Source organism: Chiloscyllium plagiosum, unplaced genomic scaffold (genome assembly GCF_037043375.1).
Source record: "Chiloscyllium plagiosum isolate Xiang-an unplaced genomic scaffold, Cpla_swu_hap1 HiC_scaffold_23, whole genome shotgun sequence".
Taxonomy (NCBI): Eukaryota; Metazoa; Chordata; class Chondrichthyes; order Orectolobiformes; family Hemiscylliidae; genus Chiloscyllium; species Chiloscyllium plagiosum.
In genome coordinates, this window is record NW_028270161.1 from 28478885 (window position 1) to 28496076 (window position 17192).

Consider the following 17192-nt stretch of genomic DNA (forward strand, 5'->3'; position numbering starts at 1 on the left):
CTCTTCTGTAATATGAACTCCTTTCAAAACATTGTTAGTTATTTCCCCAAGTTCTCTAGCTTCCATGTCCTTTTCCACAGTAAATACTGATGTGAAATATTAATTTAATGTCTGGCCTATCTTCAGTGATGCCACATTTGTCTTTAAGGGGCCCTATTCTCACATTAGTTACACTCTTACTCTGAATATACTAAGATAGTAAGGAGCATCTGAAGAGATTCTCTATCAAAGCTATTTCATGTTCCCTTTTTGGCCTCTTAAGTATATTCCTACTGCTTTTATATTTCTGTAGGGATTCACTTGATCCCAGCTGTCTATATACCTGGTTATATGCCTTCTCCTCGAGTAGAGCCCCAGTTTCTTGAGTCATTCATCCCTGCACTACCAACCTTGCCCTTCACACAAGCAGGAATGTACAGCCTCTAAACTCTTATCTAATTTTTAAAGGCCACTAACTTCCCAACTGCCCCTTTTTTAACTACAGATAGCCTCCCCAATCACATTTTGAAGTCCCTATCTAATACTGTCAAAATCACTCTCACTCCAATTTAGAACTTGAACACTTTGATCAGCTCTATCCTTGTCCATGACCATTTTAACACTGAGAATTATGATGACTTGTGTCAAAGTGCTCATCTGTCACTTACTGAGAGAAGGTCAAGTATTGCTCCTTGTCCAGGAGATAGATCCACATATTTAATAAGCAAGTTTTCTTGTATACACTTAACAGATTTCTCTCCATCCAAGCTCTTAACACTGACAGTCCATGTTTGGAAAGTGAAAAATCCTCACTCCTCTAAATCCTTCCTATTCATGTACTGTCCACCCCCCCCCCCCCCCCCCCCAAAGAAAAACTCAGTAAGGCTTTCCTGGTAGCACGAGCAACTCTCCTGTCAAGGATATTGATTCTGTTCTAATTCAGGTGAACATATCCCTCTTGTACTTCTATCCCTGAGGAGATCCCAATAGTCCTCAAATGTGAATTCTTACCCCTGCACCAGCTGTTCAACCACATATTCATCTGCTCTCTCCTCCTATTCTTGCTGTTAACTAGCACATAACACTGGTAGTCAGAAATTACTACCCTGGATAATGTACTTTTTAACCTCCTGCTTAGTTTCCTATATTCTCTGTGCAGAACCTCATCCCTTTCCCTACCTATGTCATAGGTACCAACTTGCATAACGACCTACTGCTGATAACTGAATATCCTGCAGTTATATCCTTCCGAGACATCCTTGACCCTGGCACCAGGGAGGCATCACACCATTGTGATATCTTGCTGACAGCCGCAGCAATATATGTGTGTGCCCTAGACTAAAGTCACGATTACAATCGATCACTTGGATCCTGGCATACCACTCATCACAGTAAAGCCAGTCACGAAATCAGAAACCTGGTATCAGTGGTGTACTTCCTTGAGAGGTCATCACCCTCTATGGTATCCAAAATGGCATACTTGTTTGAGATGGGGATAGTACAGGAGTCTCCTGTAGCTGTGTGGTATATCTCTCAACATGCTTAGTGGTCACCCTTCTGCCTGAGTGTATCTGTATCTGTGGTTTTTCATACTTCCTGAAACTGCCATCCAACACACCCCTTGCTTTTGTAAACTCCTCATTGCCTCGAACTGCCAATCTTAATATGCTGAATAGGATTATTTTTCAGGGATATGGATATTTGAAAAATGTGTTCAATCCCCACCTGCTCCAGAGGTGTGTAATAGCATCTCCTGAACAGATTGATTAGGTTATTTTTAAAAAAAACTGAAAAGGGTGTTTAAGAATATATCAGCAGATAAGCAAATAGCTGGGAAGATAAAATGAAGTCTCACCAGTTATGGCTGGCGTTTATTGCCCTGAGATTGGGCAGAGCTATTGAGGTACACGTAACAACTGGTGCCGTAAAATTTGTTTTAAGGATCAAAATATGTGACGTTAGTTGTTAAATATGCAAGTTGAAGATTCCGAATAATTTTCGTTCCAAAAATTTGTCCTTTTTATAATCATATTTCAACAAATCTTGTGATTTAGTTGAAAATGTGTTGATTTGTCATAAAATATTTGGTGTGGAAACAAAACAAATCTATTTATGATTTGGAGATGCTGGTGTTGGACTGGGGTGTACAAAGTTTAAAAATCACACAACACCAGGTTATAATCCAACAGGTTTAATTGGAAGTACTAGCTTTCAGAGCCCTGCTCCTAATGAAGGAGCAGCGCTTTAAAACTAGTGCTTCCAATTAAACCTGTTGGATTACAACCTTGTGTTGTGATTTTCAAATCTATTTAGTTTTTTAATATTTTGGGATATGTGTATCACTGCTAGACTCGCACCAATTCCCCAAAAGGCTTTTAGTGCCTTTGCAAAGCTGGTGGTGAACTGCTCCCTTGAACCGCTGCAGTTTGTGGGGCATAGGTACACTCTCAAAACTGTTAAGTGACCCAAAGACAGTGAAGGTATAGTTCCAAGTTGGAAGGTCCCTGACTTGGAGAGGGATTTTTAGGTGATGTCTCCATGCATTTGCTGCCCTGGTTCTTAATGATTTGAAGTTGTGGGTTTGGAAGATTCCTTCACAGAAGCCCTGATAAGTTGCATGATCAATTGAGCTGCTTTGTCCTTGACGGTGTCGGATTCTGAGTGTTGTTGAGCTGCACTGATCCAGACAAATGGAAGGTATTTCATCACACTGCAGACCTGAGTTTTGCAAATATCTAGTGTTCTCCTCATGCTTCAATTTAAACTCCAATATTGAGGTTGTAAATTTTAACATTATAGTCTGTGAAGACCAACACTATTATTAACACTTCTTCAACCTTAACATATCACCAGAATGGGACTGTTTATTGTATGCTGTGGTCCAGGCAACTAATGTATTATATTTGCATGTATGTAAATAAACCCTGCAAACTTGTTGGAAAAATTCAGCAATTATGAATTTATGAGTAATCGAAAGCTTCATTCACTAACTTATTGACTTCTGTACATATTAAATTTTTGATTATTTTTCTTTGTTCATTTGTCAGATGCATGGGTGGAGTTGAAATTTGGCTTTATGAACTAGGTATGCGAGACAGTGTTGGACTGTCAGAGGGACGTAGCCATGAAAAGCATGATATAAAGCTATCAGATATTCCAAAGTACTTAATGTCAATTTTGTGATTATTGATTGAGGGATGAATAATAATGGAGGATATTCCTCTTTGAAATGGTGCAAGGGATCTTCTACATCTGCTTGAGGAGGCAGATGAGCCTTTATTTTGATTGATCACGTGCTTAGGATGCCAGAGTTCTGACTGCCAAAGCAAATCATCTTCATCCAGCTCGAAGAAAGCATGACAAATGAAGCATGACAAAGACTGTGAATGCAATCTCAAGAAATGCGATGTAGATGTCAATGGATGGGCGACCTTTGTTCAGAAGAAACTAAATGGAGGTAGCTTCTGCATGAAGGGAACAAACCCATAAGCAAAGGAAGTACGGAAAAGGAACTGGAAAAAGTATGCAAGTAATTTCAAGGTCAACGGCCAACTCCACCTCCTGGAAACCACTGCCAAACGTGATTAGGGGTGTGACTCTAGGATTAGCTGATCAGCTGTGCAATGATCTGCAGAACTGATGACCTCTGACATGGAACTTCATCGGTGGGCATTCATCCTCCTTAGTGAGTGATTGTCAACTATCAGCCTTGACTGTTGTGCTCCAGTTCTGATGTGGGACTTGAACTTAGAACTTTATGATTCAGAGGCAAGAGTGCTACTAATTGATTCACAGCTGACACCTTGAAGGAGGAACACAGGGAGATCTGATTCCAAGAGACAGATTTTCTAAAACAATGCATAATTTGATAGCTGTTTCATGGAGTTAAGGTAAAAGTTCATTAAATAATTATTTTATGGGTACGATAGAGATTTCTGGCCTCACAGGGAACCAAAAGATGGAGAATTAATAGGCAAGTGGAGTTAAAGCCCAAGATAGTGGTAGATACTTTGAACATCTCATTAATGTTATACAATACAGAGAAGGAATGTTATATTATCACCATCACTAGAGAAGTAATATTAGACAAACTAATGGTGCTAAAGATTTGCATCTTAGGATCCTAACAGAAGTGGCAACAGAGATAGTGGATGCATTGGTTTGTACTTTTCCAAACTCTTTGGACTCTGGCAGTTTTCCAATTCATCGCTACTTCTCCAACATGATGCCCCTATTCAAAAAGGGAGGCAAAAGGTGGGTAATCAAAGCCGATGAGCCAAAATAGATTGTTGGAAATGTTGCAATCAATCTATAGGGAAATAATAGCTGCAAAATTGAAAAATTGTCTAATCAGACAGAGTCAGAATGGTTTCATGATATGGAAATTGTCCAACTAATGAACTTGAATTTTTTGAGGAAGTCTCAATTGAACTGGATAGAGGGGATGCAGTTGATATGTACCTCAAGATTAAGTCATAAGAGAAGAGCTTACTGTGCTGGAGGTAATGTATTGCATAAATAGAGAATTGGCTAATAGTTTGGAAACAGCAAGTGGGGATATCTTTACAGGTTGGTGACTTGTAACGAGTGGGGTTCCGTAGGGAATCAGTCCTGGAACCACAACTATTTACAAGGTATATGAATGACTTGGAGGAAGGGAGCGAATGTACTGTAGGCAAGTTTGCAGACATTAGGTGAAAAGGCAGGTTGTAAGAGGGATACAAACAGTTTACAGTAGACATTGATAGGTTAAGTAAGTGGACCAAAGGTTGACAAATGGAATATAATGTAGGAAAATGGGAATTTTGGCTATAAAGGCTAATTATAATTCTAATTTTGGAAAGGAGAAGCAAAAAAAAAACAGTATTATTTAAAAAAATGGCAGAGCTGCAACACACAGGTACATGTGTATGATGCACAGAAAGCCAGTAGGCAATCAGGGAAGTTTGCAGAAGGTTGGCCCTTCATTGTGGGGGGTGGGTGGCGGGAGTGTAAGTATAAGGAAGTCTTGCTGCAACTGTACAATGTGCTGGAGAGATCATATCAAGAGTACTGTGACCAATTTTGGCCCCTTTAGATTAGATTCCCGACAGTGTGGAAACACGCCCTTTGGCCCAACTAGTCCACACGGACCTTCCGAATAGTAACCCACCCAGACCTATTTCCCTCTGACTAATGTACCTAACACTATTAGCAATTTAGCACGGCCAATTCACCTGACCTGCACATCTTTGGACTGTGGGAGGAAAACTGAGTACCCAGAGGAAACCCACGCAGACACTGGGAGAATGTGCAAACTCCACACAGTCATCCGAGGCTGGAATTTAACCTGGGACCCTGGTGCTGTGAGGCAGCAATGCTAGCCACTGTGCCGCCCCGTTTATTTGGGATAAAATTTAATTTTGGAAAGATATTGTTTCATTGAAGGAAGTTGAGAGAAGATTGCTAGGATAATCCTTGTGTGCAAAGGTTAAATAGGTGGGGGCTAATTGGACTTTAGAAGAATGAGGGATGATTTTATTGAAACATGGAGAATTTTTAAGAGGCTTGACAGACTAAATGTTGAGAGGAGGTTTCCTCATGGGAGACTCTTAGATCAGAGGGCATAGTCTCAGGATAAAGGAGCGTCAATTTAAGGCTGAAATGACAAGGATTTTCTTCTGAAGGTTGTATGCTTATGAATTGCTTGCTACAGAGCTGTGGGGGCAGAGTTTTTTAAGGTTGAGATACATTCTTAATTATTTAGGGCAATGAAAAGAGCAGGGAAAAGGCAGTAAAGTGGACATGAGCAATGTCGCGATTCGAGTGGTGCTGAAAAAGCACAACAGGTCAGGCAGCATCCATGGAGCAGGGAAATCGACATTTCGGGCAAAAGCCCTTCATCAGGAATGATCAACTATAACTCTATTGCATTGTGGAACAGGCTCAAGGGGCTGAATGACCAACTCCTGTTTCTATTTCGTATCTTTTTAATATTTACCATGACTGTGCTGAGCTGGGTAGAAGTTCTGTATGCTCTTGTCCTCCAGTATTTTTTCTGGTACATGTGGGAATGCATCATGTACATAAACCTTTCAGAATCTCTGCAATCACTTGTTACGTATTTGTGTACAAACCTTTGTTTAATGTTTTCTTTGACTTTTTGAATTATTGTTGCAAAGAATATTAGCATTTTTCACTGAGTTGAATTAGTGCTTCCTATTGCAAAAAGAATTTTATTTTGCTGAAAGTTAATGTATCAAGTAACTAAAATACTAAAATTGCTTGTTGGATGTGAGCACAGAATGGTAAACATTGGTTTTGGTAAGCACTTCATGGAGCAGTGACGAAATTCAAATTTGTTTAAATTATGTAATAGAGGAAACCAAGATCTGCAAACCTAGGGTTTGAACGCATCTTTTTTTCTGGTTATAAATTCAGACAGATAACTCAGCATCCAAACAACAAAATGGGAATTCTCATACAGATTGCGAGATTCCCTGATGTAATAGCTGTGCAGCTCTCTTTAGTATTCCTGCCAAAAAAAAGAGAGACAGAATATGGTCATAATCTTGAAATAATGGAGGTTCACATTGTGACTATATTCTTGTAACATACATTCCTCGGACGAGAATTTCTCGATGATACCATTTATAGTTGATAAAGCTAAGTTGCATTAAAGGTAGCCTAATTTAAAACAAGAGATGTATTTGTAACTGCTGCACTCAGCTATCAGCAATCTTTGGAGTCTGGTTTAACAAGTCTGTTTGTTTAAAGCGACTTCCACAGATAATAGGGCCATGTCCCAGGTCAGCATGGTGAGTTTCCACCAGTTGTGTCCGTTTGGAAGTGTTTTTCACATTGTGCCCACCCAATGCCCAGGCACTAGTGGTTGTAGTCATGTAACATCTGCACTTGTAGTGGCCCGTAGTGGATTGAAACTTGAGTGATGTGTTTCTTCTGTTGATGTAATTGACTAAAAGTAGTGTAATGTGAGCAGAGTGGGACACATCAGAGGCCTCAATTGATGTTATAAAGAGCAAAGGATCAATGAAGCTAATGATATAAAGAGCATTAACTTCAGTTTGAAGAATAGCTCATTTTCTGGCAATATCACACTTTGAAGAATGCATTGTTCTAATTTTTCTTGCATTACTTCATTACCCTGATTCAAGGGTGATTTTGTGTGCTAAGACTGCAAAGAAAAGTGCCAAGTTAGCTCGGCAACCGATATTTTTAGCTAAGTATTTGCTTTTTGCACCCATACTGGAAACTCCATTCCATGAGATTATTTTGAGGGGGCAGGTTGTTGTCACCAGTTTTTAAAAAGCTGCAATTATTATGTACTGTAGTAAGTAAAGTGATAATTCCCTCCTTCCTTTCACCAAAGGCACATCTTTCAGTTAAACGTGGAGTCCTTTTCTATTACATTTTTTTGGTCGTCATTGGAACTATTTTAAGCTGATTGAATATTCCTTGTGGACACATGTACATATTTAATTACTACTTTTGGTTAAATTCAACAACTTTAGCTGAAACGTAGATTCTCCTGCTCCTTGGATGCTGTCTGACCTGCTGAGCTTTTCCACCGCCACACTGTGGTCTCTGATCTCCAGCATCTGCAGCCCTCACATTCTCTTAGCTTTGTGTGTTGTCAATTCTGGGTGATAAAGCTGCACATAATGATTCCTGTCAAATACTTTTTGCTTTGTTTCTAGCTTTTTTTTAAATGGTTGATTTAAAAAATCTAATTGATGGTTATAATTTGATAGCTTAGTCACAAAGTAAGAGCATGGAATGTGGAGTCACAATTGATTACAGTCAGTTCTGCTATAATGTGCGTTTATTCAACGCAAACTGGCTATACCGGTATTTGTAGGAAGCAAACTTTTCCTTACCTGTGTTGGCTATAGCGCAATTCCGATCCCATTGTTTTAAATGATCCTGCTATTACGTGATTTTCTTGTAATGTTGGGTCGCACAGCAATGAAACTGCCTTTTTGAGACTTGGTGAGGTGTCTCTTGAACCACTACAGTTTATGGTGCTTAGGTACTTCCAGAGAGTTGTTTCGGAGGGATTTCAGGATTTTGATCCAGAAACAGTAAAACAATATCAAAATATTTCCAAGTCAGCATGATGTGTCAATTTTGAAAGGAACTTGCAAGTTGTGCTATCTTCATATGTCTTTATCCTTGTCTTTATAGGTCATTGGTTTGTAAGGTATTGTCCAAGGAACCTTCAGTTGTGGCCATGCATCTTGTAGATGATGCCACTGCACTTTGCAACCATCACTGTGCTTTGTTGATGGCTGGGATGAATTCTGAAGATGGTGGTGTGGTGCTAATCGAGTGGGCTTTGCTCTGTGTGGTGTTGAACTTCAAGAATGTTGTGATCTGAATTCACTCATGAGAAGCACGGTGGTTCAGTGGTTAGCAAAGAACCAAGAAAAGAAGAAAGGAAATTTACAGCCCAGGAACATGCTCTTTGACCCTCCAAACCTGAGTTGATCCAAATGTACTGTTAAAACCTGTTGGTCAATTCCTATGCATCTGTATCCCTCTGCTCCCCACTTACTCATGCATTTGTCCAGACGCATCTTAAATGAATCTACCGTGCCTGCCCCTATCACCTCTGCTGGCAACGTGTTCCAAATGCCCACCACCCTCTGTGTGAAATACTTGCCGCGTGTATCCCCCTTAAACTTTCCACCTCTCATCTTGAAAGCGTGAGCTCTCGTTATTGAATCCAAGAACACTGCTGTCTCACAGCGCCAAAGACCCAGGTTCAATTCCGGTCTCTGGCGACTGTCAGTGTGGGGTTTGTACATTTTCCTCGTGTTGACGTGGGTTTCCTCCGGGTGCTCCGGTTTCCTCCCACAATCCAAAGATGTACAGGTCAGGTGAATTGGCCATGATAGATTGCCCATAGTGTTAGGTGCATTAGTCAGGGGTAAACATACGGCAGGGGAATGGGTCCGGGTGGGTTACTCTTCGGAGGGTCAGTGTGGACTTGTTGGGCCAAAGGGCCTGTTTCCATACTGTAGGGAATCTATTCTAATCAGCTATTGTGAATTCCACTGTACTCCTGATTGTCCCTTTGTAGAGGGTAGGCAGGCTTTGAAGTGTCAGGAAATGAATTACTCACCACAGAAATCTTAACCTCTGATGTGTTATTTGTAGTCTGTGTGTATATGGCTAGCTCTATTCAGTTTCTTCTCACTGGTAACCCCTGATATTGATCGTGGGGGATTCAAAGGAGATAATTCCATTGAATGTTTTAAGGGTGGTAATTGGAGATGCCATTGACTGGCACTTAAATAGTTTATTAACTGGGTCTGAATATTGGCCATGTCTTGTTGTATTTGAATGTGGACTACTTCAGTATCTGCAATGTTGCATGTGATGCCAACTTTGCAAATCCTTGGCTTAGATATTGATAGAGAGAAGCTCATTGAAGCAGCTGTGGATGGTTTCACCTTGGGCGCTACTTTGAGAACGACTTCAGTGTCCGGGTGCATAATGGCCTAGCAAGGCAACTGCTGTGCCCAGGACCAGAAGAAACTACAGAAGGATTGTGCACAAAACTCAGACTATCTCAGAAGCTAACTTCTCATCATTGGACTCCATTTACATTTCTTGTTGGCATGGAAAGGCTGCCAACATCATCAAAGACTCCTCCCATTCTGGTAATGCTCTCTTACAACTTCTTCCATCAGGCTGAAGATGCAAAAGCTTGAACACATGCACCAACAGGTTCAAGAGCAGCTTCTTCCCTCCTATCATTAGATTGAATGGACTATCTAATTTCAAATAATTTTGATCTTATTGATCTTGCTTCATGCATCTCGTGCAGTGTAACCTATGATCTGTATGCCCTTGCTTGGTATGATTGCCTGTACTGCTCACAAACAAAGCTTTTCACTGCACTTGGGTACACATGCTTATAATAAATTAAATTAAATTAAATCAAATCAAAAGCTGAGATTGACTTCCAACATTCCTGAAGAAGGGCTTATGCCCGAAACATCGATTCTCCTCGGATGCTGCCTGGCCTGCTATGTTTTTCCAGCATGACATTTTTCAACTCTGGTACTCCAGCATCTGCAGTCCTCACTTTTTCCAACAACCTATGCCATTTTCCTATGTAGTTGCTGTGACTTAAGCCACTGAAGAATTTCTCCCTAATTCCCATTGAATCCTGTTTTGGTTGGGTTCCTCCTTTTTAAAAAGGGAGTAAGGCAAAAGATAGAAAATTACAGACTGATTAGCCTGTATAGCCTGAATACTTAGAAATGTATGGTAAAATAGGGCAAAGTCAGCAAGGTTTCATCAAGGGGAGGTCATGTCTAACAAATCTTCGAGGAAGTAACAAGTACTTTAGATCAAGGAGAGCCCATGGATGCTATCTAGCTGTGTCTCCCCCCCCCCCCCCCCGGTCAAAGCAAAATGCTCAGAGACACGGTATAGTTCTGGATGTAAGTTTGCTCGCTGAGCTGGAAGATTCATTTCCAAATGTTATGTCACCTACTAGGTAACATCTTCAGTGGACCTGTTCATGATTCCTGCTTTCTATTTAGATGTTTGGGTTTCTTTGGGTTGGTGATGTAATTTTCTATGGTGATGTCATTTCCTGTTCTTTTTCTCAGGGGGTTGTAGATGGGAGTCTAACTCGATGTGTTTGTGTCCGATTGGAATGCCGTACTTCTGGGAATTATCGTGCATGTCTCTGTTTGGCTTGTCCTAGGATGGATGGATTGTCCCAGTTGAAGTGGTGTCCTTCCTTATCTGTATATAAGGATACTAGTGAGAGAGGGTCATGTTGTTTTATGGCTAGTTGGTGCTTATGTATTCTTGTGGCTGGTTTTCTGCCTGTTTGTCCAATGTAGTATTTATTTCAGTTCTTCTATGGTACTTTGTAAATGACATTAGTTTTGCTTATTGTCTGTAAAGGGTCTTTCAAGTTCATTAGCTGCTGTTTTAGTGTGTTGGGTTTATGGGCTACCATGATGCCAAGGGGTCTGAGCAGTCTGGCAGTCATTTCCGATTTGGAGATGCCGGTGTTGGACTGGGGTGTACAAAGTTAAAAATCACACAACACCAGGTTATAGTCCAACAGGTTTAATTGGAAGTACACGAGCTCTCGGAGCGACGCTCCTTCATCAGGTGATTGTGGAGGGCTTGATCGTAACATAGAATTTATAGCAAAAATTTGCAGTGTGATGTAACTGAAATTATACATTGAAAAATTGATTGTCTGTTAAGCCTTTCATCTGTTAGAATACAGTGATAGTTTCACTTCTTTCATGTGTAAATCACAAAACCCTTTTTTTTAAAAGTTGCATTCTCCGGTTAGCTGTTAACAATGGTGATAGCTAGACAATATGTTGAAGGTGTTAGCCCCCCTGTGTTCTCTGTCTATGACCTGATGTTTAGTTTGATTCTAATCTAAAAAGTGAGATAAGAGTTTTACATAAATTCATGCAGTTTTTGAGCTCCGAGTTCTACATGAATGTATGCAGTTTTTGAGCAAAGTGCAATGTAACTCTGCAAGTACAAATTCACCACACAAAATATATGTGTGCATGTGGGTCTTTGTTGGTCTGTGTGTGTGTCTGTGTGTGTGTCTGTGTGTGTGTCTGTGTGTGTGTCTGTGTGTGTGTCTGTGTGCGCGTGTGTCTGTGTGCGCGTGTGTGTGCGCGCGCGCGTGTGTGCGTACGTGTGTGTGTGTGTACGTGTGTGTGTGTGCACGCACGTGTGTGTGTGTGTGTGTGTGTGCGCGCACGCGCACACACAGTGTCTTAAGTCTGTGAGGGGGTGCATATGTGTGTGTGTGTGTGTGTGTGTGTGTGTGTGTGTATATCTGTGTGTGTGTAGTGCAATGGTGATCACCTGTAATGTGACATGAACCCATGGTCCCGGTTGAGGCCCTCCCTATGGGTACCGAACTTAGCTATCAGCCTCTGCTCGGCCACTTTCGGGACTGCCTGTCCCGAAGTCCACCTTGGAGGATGGTCACCCGAAGGTCCGAGGCTGAATGTCCTGGACCACTGAAGTGTTCCCCAACTGGGAGGGAACCCTCCTGTCTGTTGATTGTTGTGCGGTGCCCATTCATTCGTTGTCGTAGCCTTTGCTCGGTTTCCCCAATGTACCGGGCATCCTTGCCTGCAACGTATAAGATAGACCACGTTGGCTGAGTCACATGAGTACCTGCCATGTACAAGGTGGGAAGTGTTCCCACGCGTAATAGTGGTATCTATGTCCACAATCTGACACGTCTTGCAGCGTCCACTGTGACAGGGTTGTATGGAGTTGTCCTGAGAGCCGGGCAGTTTGCTACGAATAATGATCTGTTTGAGGTTTGGCGGTTGTTTAAAGGCAAGTAGTGGGGGTGTGGGGAAGGTCTTGGTGAGGTGCTCATCCTCATTGATAATGTGTTGCAGGTCACGAAGAACATGGCATAATTTTTCAGCCCCTGGGAAGGACTGAACAACGAAGGGTACCCTGTCAGTTGCAACACGTGTCTGTCTCCTGAGGAGATCATTTATGGTTCTTTGCTGTGGCACGTTGGAACTGGCGGTCGATGAGTTGAGCATCGTACCCCGTTCTTGAGGGCATCCTTGAGTACTTCCAGGTGTCCGTCACGTTCCTCCTCATCTGAGCAGATCCGGTGTATGCGTTGGGCTTGTCCATAGGGAATGGCTGTGTAGGTCATTTCCGAGATATCTTAGATGTAGGGAAGAGTGGCTAGAGTTTCCGGGTGTGTTTTGTCTGCTTGTTTGGGTTTGTTGCCAACAAAACACATCCAGAAATATTGTTAAATGGCTCTACATAATGAATGCTTTTCCACTTTGTTAACCCATTACCCTTGCCTCCAGCAACCCATTGTCAACTGCAAGTGCTTATCTGATCTGAGTCATGCTCAGCTGAACTTCTTGTTTCACGAACTCAAAACTTAAACTTTGTCACTACCTGATCATACCCGATACATAGACTTGAAGAAGGCCTTTGAACGAGGTGCCACACTGGAGGCTGTTGAGTAAGGTAAGGGCCCATGGTGTCAGAGGCACGTTGCTAGCATGAGTTGAAGCTTGGCTGTCTGGCAGAGAGTGGGAATAAAAGAGTCCTTCTCAGGATGGCAGCCTGAGTGGTTTTCCACAAGGCTCAGTGTTGGGACCACAACTTTTCGCTTTATACATTAATGGTCTAGATGAAAGAACTGAGTGCATTCTGGCTAAGTTTGCAGACAATAGAAAGATAGGTAGAGGAACAGGCAGCACTGAGGAGGTGGGGAGGCTGCAGAAGGATTTAGACAGGTTAGGAGAGTGGATAAATGGCAGATGGAATACAGGTGGGAAAGTGTGAGGTCATGCACTTTTGTGGGAAGATTAGACACATGGAATGTGACAAATAGGACAAAATTTAGAAGTCTGAGGTGCATAGAGACTTGGAAGTTCTCATCTAGGATTCTCTTAAAGTAAACTTGCAGGTTGAGTCAGTAGTTAAGAAGGCAACTGAAATGATGGCATTTCTTTTGAGACTTGAATAGAAAAGCAGGGATGTACTTCTGAACCTCTGTAGGGTCTGACTACATTTGGAGTATTGTGCACACTTTTTTGGGCCCCATATCTCAGGAAGGATGCACTGGCTCTGGACTGTGTTCAGAGGAGTTTCAGGAGCATGGTCCCAGGAATGAAAATCTTAGCATATGAGGAATGCTTGAGGACTCTGGATTTATGCTCAATGGAGTTTAGAAGGATGAGGGGGGGGAGATCTAATTTAAGCACACAGAAAACTGAATGGCCTGGACAGAGTGTCTGTTGGGAAGATGTTTCCATTGGTAGGAGAGACTAGGACCCAAGGGCACAGCCTGAGAGTAAAGGGAAGACCTTTTAGAACTGAGATAAGGAGAAACTTCTTCAGCCAGAGGGTGGTGAGCCCATGGAATTCATTGCCATGGGCAGAGTGGGGCCCAAACTGAATGCTAATGAACAGGTTGTTGTAGGGTAAAGACTGCTTAATAACATGATCCATGGCACTTTTCAGCACTTTTGAGCATTGACTGGGACAGTAATTGATGGGTTTGGGTTTCCTTTTTGTGGACAGAGCATACTTGGCACTTTTCCATATAGTGAGGTGGATGTCACTTTTGGAAGTGTCCTGGAGTATCTTGGCTATGGGCCAAGTCCTAGAGCGTAAATCTTCAGTGCTATGTCTCATGCAATTTTTAGAAACATGTATATCTTTGACTATTTTATGCTAATTTAAATAAATTAGAAACTTTGTAATAAATGCTTGTGAGCCGTTTACTTGCACTTTGTATTTTAATCTGTTTTGAAAATAGGATGACTAAATCTTGATGAAAGGTTTTTTATTGTTTCAATAGGCATGAAAATGCTTTTCCCTCAAACCCTTTTTTTGGCTGTTCAGATTTTTGCATGTGTCATTTCTTCAACCGTATCTTGATGTTCCTGACATTGCTCATACGTGGCTTTTACAGCATCAAGCCATAGGCGTGAATATTTCTGAACATTAGTATGAGTCAGCCTAAAATGGATTTGAACTTGGTTCGTTTGGTGTCTTGGGTCTCTCATGCAATGATAACTAATGCGATGTGATTTCAGAAGATTGCATTTGTTGTCACTTTGGTCAAGTATCTAATTTTTATTGTATGCATGAAACTGGTGCTGTGGTTGCACCTTTTGCACTTGATGATTTGAGCATTATAATGCTCTTTGTGCTTGCATGGATAGCTTTTGAGATTACATGCTCCTGAAAATCCATTCTCAAGCTGTGATTCAGGTGAGGGTTGAAGTGTATGTGTATGATTTCCATTTTTTTTTACTCTAGTACTGCTCAACTTCTAGCACAGCAGTTATGGAAAATTAAGGTCTAGTTCCTGTGATTCTGCTAACATATTTACTTGCACAAAAGTTGATCTTGTGTGAAAGCCAAATCATAGCTTTTACACAAGGCTAAAAACTAAACCGAGCTTTTTGGGAATTGAAGCCCAACAAATTTAGAACTAAAGTTAAAACCGGAGATTGTTTTTTTTTTAATGCAATTTCATTGTCATTGTGAACCTGAATTTAGTTTTTTGTGGATAGACGTTGAAGACATGTATTTCCTGGTGTGCTCTCCTCTCTGCATTCCACACACATACAGACTTGGACAGGCTCTGCTTACTCAACCCTGCATTCTATTTTTACTTTTAGTCTGGTGCAGGCAGGGAAAATTCCTGTGGGTTGATGGTGTCTAAAACTGACCATGGGAGTACCGGAATAAAAGTAATCCCATGAAGCAGGCAATGTTCTGCAGTAGGGGAAGAGATCCCATATCAAAAAGATACTATTCCATGTCCGAAAGATGCTGCACCAAGCTGTTGTGCAGGGAAAAAGGACCTGGGAACCCCTACATGTATTTAAGAGTTGGCATTAAGGCTCAGAAGCTCTGGAAACTGTCTGAAGCAATTCAACCTCTGAAGCAGCCTTGTCAACTGAGAATGGAGTGAAGGAAGTATACAGCTGGTACATTGCAGCAGAATAGAATTGGGATTTGGAGCAAAATTGGGATGGTGTCAGCAATGTGAAACTAGCTGTCTGTGAAACAGCTGGAGTTGTACCTAATGAGAAGATGTTAGAATCCAAGCTAGGAGAAAAGGATTGCGTTATGTGGATGTGAACACTTTTATTGAGGCAATCTGTGATGGACCAGCATTTTGAGAGAGCTTTATAGGCAGATCATCTTCAGTGAAGAGCTGTAATTCCTTTGTAAAGGAGACAAAGCTTTTGAGATTTGGTGCTCCAAAGTATCACACTCAGCTGGGAGGATCACTGGAAAAATCCATGGGATCTTTCTGAACAGGATCATCATCTTAGAGGTACATCTGTGCTGTGTTTGAGCACACTTCTGTCTCTCTCATGTTGATTCTGGATATTAGTTGTAGGTATTTTCTAATCTACTTATTCAGAGGTGTTATTACACACCTCTGGAGTAGGTGGGATTTCAATCTGGGACTTTTACCTCAGAGGCAGGGACTGTGCCACAGGAACATGAGTGTTTTAGTTTCCTAACCTTTTGTATCAAGAAGGTTTGGTTGGTTTTTTGAAAACTAGAAACATTTTTCAATCTTTCAACCAATTCAATTCACTCCATGTGATATCAAGAAATGGCTGAAGGCACTGGATACTACAAAGGCTGTGGCCCTGACAGCATTTTCGTACTAGTGCTAAAGACTTGTAATAGTCTAGCTACAAGATTGATATCAACCCAACAATGTGGAAAATTGCACAAAAGGGAGGGCAAATCCAACCCACTAGTTACTGCCCATCAGTCTACTCTTGACCATCAGCAAAGTCATGGGTAGGGCTATTACTGTAGAACAGCTCTTGAACAAGAATAACCTGTTTACTGTGTTTCACCAGGGCCAGTCTGGTCCTGGCCTCATGACAACATTGGTCTAAATGTGGACAAAAGTGCTTAACTCCAGAGGTGAGAATGATGACCCTTGACATCAAGACAGGGGTCATTGATCAAATATAGTATTAAGTGCCTGGGAATGACCATCTTCCAAGAGAATCTAGCTGTGACCCTTGTTCAATTACATGACCATCACTGAATCCATCACTCTGAACCTCCTGGGGTTATTAATGACTAGAAAGTGAACTGAACCAACCATGTAAATACTGTGGCCAGAAGAGCAGGTCAGAGGCTAGAAATTCTCTCGAGTCCACCAGCTTTGTGCTGAGTGCTTATCCACCATCTGGAAGGCACAAGTTGTTAGTTTATGGAATACTCTCCATTTGGCTGGATGGCTGCAGCTCTAAAACTTAAGAAGCTTGACACCACCATTCAGAAACAAACAGCTCACTTCATTGACATTGGTTCAAACTTCTGGAATTCTATTCGCAAAAGCAGTGAGTTTATCCCTGTACCTCAAGGACTACAACAATTTAATAAGGCAGTTCTACTCATTCTGCAGAGCCTTTGGGGTGGGGAGTAACACCATTCCTGACCAGTGATGCCCACATTGTATGAATGAAACATGAAGTTAACATTAGTATTGCAATACTTATGAAGAATTTTCCAAGTAAACGAATGAAAGTAACTTCTTTTATTGTGCCAACCAGTTAAAGTATCATATGTTCTGGATACCTTCATGTAATTTGTTTTATTTTTGAGTTATGCTTTGTATTTTCTGACTGAATTTGTTAAATTGTATAAATATTGAATATTTA

General features: G+C 41.3%; 1 protein-coding gene across 1 annotated transcript in view; it reads left to right on the forward strand.

The window, feature by feature from the left end:
• The window catches only part of ptpn12 (protein tyrosine phosphatase non-receptor type 12), an 82911-nt gene that overhangs the window by 46620 nt on the left and 19099 nt on the right, over nucleotides 1–17192 (forward strand). The window lies entirely within an intron of this gene.